This window comes from Myotis lucifugus, unplaced genomic scaffold, assembly GCF_000147115.1.
Source record: "Myotis lucifugus unplaced genomic scaffold, Myoluc2.0 scaffold_18, whole genome shotgun sequence".
NCBI lineage: Eukaryota > Metazoa > Chordata > Mammalia > Chiroptera > Vespertilionidae > Myotis > Myotis lucifugus.
In genome coordinates, this window is record NW_005871066.1 from 12,685,553 (window position 1) to 12,688,493 (window position 2,941).

A 2,941-nucleotide genomic window follows, 5' to 3' on the forward strand; every position below is an offset into this window, starting at 1 on the left:
ACAACATTTGCTGGTCGGGAAATGCTCCAATCAACTGAGCCACCTGGCCAGGGCTTGCTATTCCATTCTTTCTTCACTACTCTGTTTGCAGTAATATGAGCATGACATTGCATAAGGAATGCAATAGAGAAACAAAATATTTGCAAGTATATACCCTAAAGGATTAATAATAAAGTGTTTATGGAACATGTGAATATCAAGTCTGCAAGTGTGACATTTCTCCAGAGAATAGACTAAGCTGGGGAAGTGGTAGTAAACATAAATGATTTTTTAAAGTAAAAATATTTTCATGTAGAGGAAAGGAGTAAACCTTGAATGAGCCACTATAATTTTTGACTTTATATGAGAACCATGTTAATTGCTGTTTTCATTGACTTTTTTGAAACTAAAAGAGTTGGCAATTTTATTTTCACGTTTCACAATACAAATGAAAATTTGCTTTTTATTTTGGTCCTGCTGTTCCCCTCTAAAACTATTAGGTCTTTGGTAGGAAGAGGGAGTGAGTCTTCCTTGTCATGCTGTTTGAAAACTCCCAGAGTTGCAGCACCCCGATCTCCTGGTGAACTGGAACAAGAAATATAAAGCTGAGGGAGAGTCATTCCTGGCCGATTGGGCACTGTCATGGGATTGGTGGGAGGTCTCATCCCTGGAGGCCCAGGCATCATTAGCCCGTGCCCTCCCATAGGTGGCCTCATTCCAGGAGTAGGTCCCATGAACATCATCCACGAGGAGGAGGGCCCATCACTGGCATCATGGGAGGGTATCTCATATGGGGTGTGGGCTTCAAACCAGGGTGGGGGTACCACCACTGCCCCTTGCAGGAGGAGGAGCAAAGAATGGAGTAGGAGGTATCTTTCCTTGCTGAAGTGCTGCAGTTATTTTGTCAATCCGACTCTAAGCTTACTCTTCTATCCACTTCTGATAGCAGTCTTTCACATTCTTTTTGTGTTTCCTACCACTGCAGTGTGTCTTTCTCACAGATGGAGAGTCATGGGCGAGGTATGTATCCCTGTAGCCACAATGAAACTTGTTGCTCTGCATGTAGCTTTATAATCAGGACTTCAATATCAACATGGCTGAGACTGAATCACAGTCTTTCCCCCAACAGGTCTTCCATCAATTTGTTCTATCTCAATGATTAGCATTAGAGCTGCCAGATGCCAAAACTGGAAACCTGACAGTCTCCACAAATTTCTTCCTCCCTCTTCTCATTATTCAAGAAGTCCTGTGTTCCGCCCTTAATCATCTCTCAAATAATTCCTCTCTCCTCTATTCGCAGGACTACAGCCAAAATCTCATCACTTCTTATCTGGAGTTTTGCAATTGTTTCCTAATTATTCTCTTTGGCCCTAACCAGTTTGGCTCAGTGGATAGAGCGTCAGCCTGCGGACTCAAGGGTCCCAGGTTCGATTCCGGTCAAGGGCATGTACCTGGGTTGCGGGCACATCCCCAGTAGGGAGTGTGCAGGAGGCAGCTGATTGATGTTTCTCTCTCATCGATGTTTCTAACTCTCTCTCTCTCTCCCTTCCTCTCTGTAAAAAAAAAAAAATCAATAAAATATATTAAAAAATAATAATTATTCTCTTTGCCTGTACCTTCCAGTCCACCTCATTTCATACTGCAAGAGTGAATAGTCAACAAATGCAAATCCATTCATTCATTTTCCCCCACCAGAAATCCTTGGGTGCCTTTCAAGGAAAGTAAACCTTAGAACACAGGCTCCAAGATGATCTGCTATGATCACATCTTACCAAGTGCATCTCCTTTCCCGTACAAACCTTTTGTGCTCAGACTTTTGTTCATGTTCAGACTCTACCACAGTCCTTGATGCTTGCCTTTTGCATATGCTGTTTCTCCTGCCTGGAACCTGCTTCTCACCTCCCTTTCCTGGCTAAATTCTACCTGTCCCTATGGCTCCGCTAAGTGTCAGCCTTCTTAAAAGGGTTTCCTGACCATCATTCTTAGCAAGGTAACCATGACTATACTTCTATAACCCCTGATTCAAATGTCACAACCCCTATCATTTGTAGCTTAATAGTTATTTTCTCATCTTTCTCCACCATTTGACAGGGAGTACTATGGGGACTTAGGCTTTGCTGAAAATAAGTCTTTGATATGTACTGTTGTAGGAATGAAAGGAGCACGTATTCCTTATGAAATCTGAAGGATTTCTATAACCACATGTTATCATCCATAAACAGTTCTTTTTACAAAGATGAGAAAAGGTCTAAGGTATTGCCATTAACCAGCACTTAATCTATGAAGAAGCTGGATTTGTAAGACATAATATACAACTGTTTCCAAAATGCTCAGTGGTCAAAATGTTAATTCTTTTGAAGGAGGAAAACAATTTTTTTGAGCAGAATTTTGCCTCAAGGGAAAAGAATGTTTAGAAAGCTGCCTTGCCTTTTCCTCCAACTTCAAAATAGATTTTTCACAGACCCAGTCCTTTAGTGGCTCTTGTTTAATGCATGCATCTCTTGTATTATGGGAAAAATAGAATAGAAAACAAACCACAAAAGTACAGATGAAATAGAGGGCACAACGGGGTGTGAGACAGACGGAGAAAAATCCTTAAAATGTTAAAGTCCAATGAAAAGAGAAGGAAGGATGGGAAGCAAGACAAATGGTCCAAAGTACAGAGAAAGCCCCAGCTTCATGCTTAATGGGACTCAGTCTCAACAGAAAATTGGTGTTTCCCTGAGCCTTTTGTTTATTTGTTTGATTAGCTTCTTTCCCTGTGTCCTACCCAAAGAATTCCCTCATGTTCATCACTCAGCTCCTCAAGGTCAAGAAACATTCACAAATAATCAGGCATTTGATTGGCAGTCTGCGAGGCAATCTGTACTCTCTGCATATTTGCACTTCAATATGGAGATGAGATAGAAATGACCTAACACAGAAACTCTGTTTTGTGATCTGGTACTACAAATATTTTCCT

At 41.2% G+C, this 2,941-nt stretch overlaps 1 pseudogene; it reads right to left on the reverse strand.

Annotated features, from left to right (window-relative positions):
• Positions 1-416: 416 nt before the first annotated feature.
• Positions 417-1,041, reverse strand: LOC106696526 (annotated as a pseudogene).
• Positions 1,042-2,941: the final 1,900 nt, after the last annotated feature.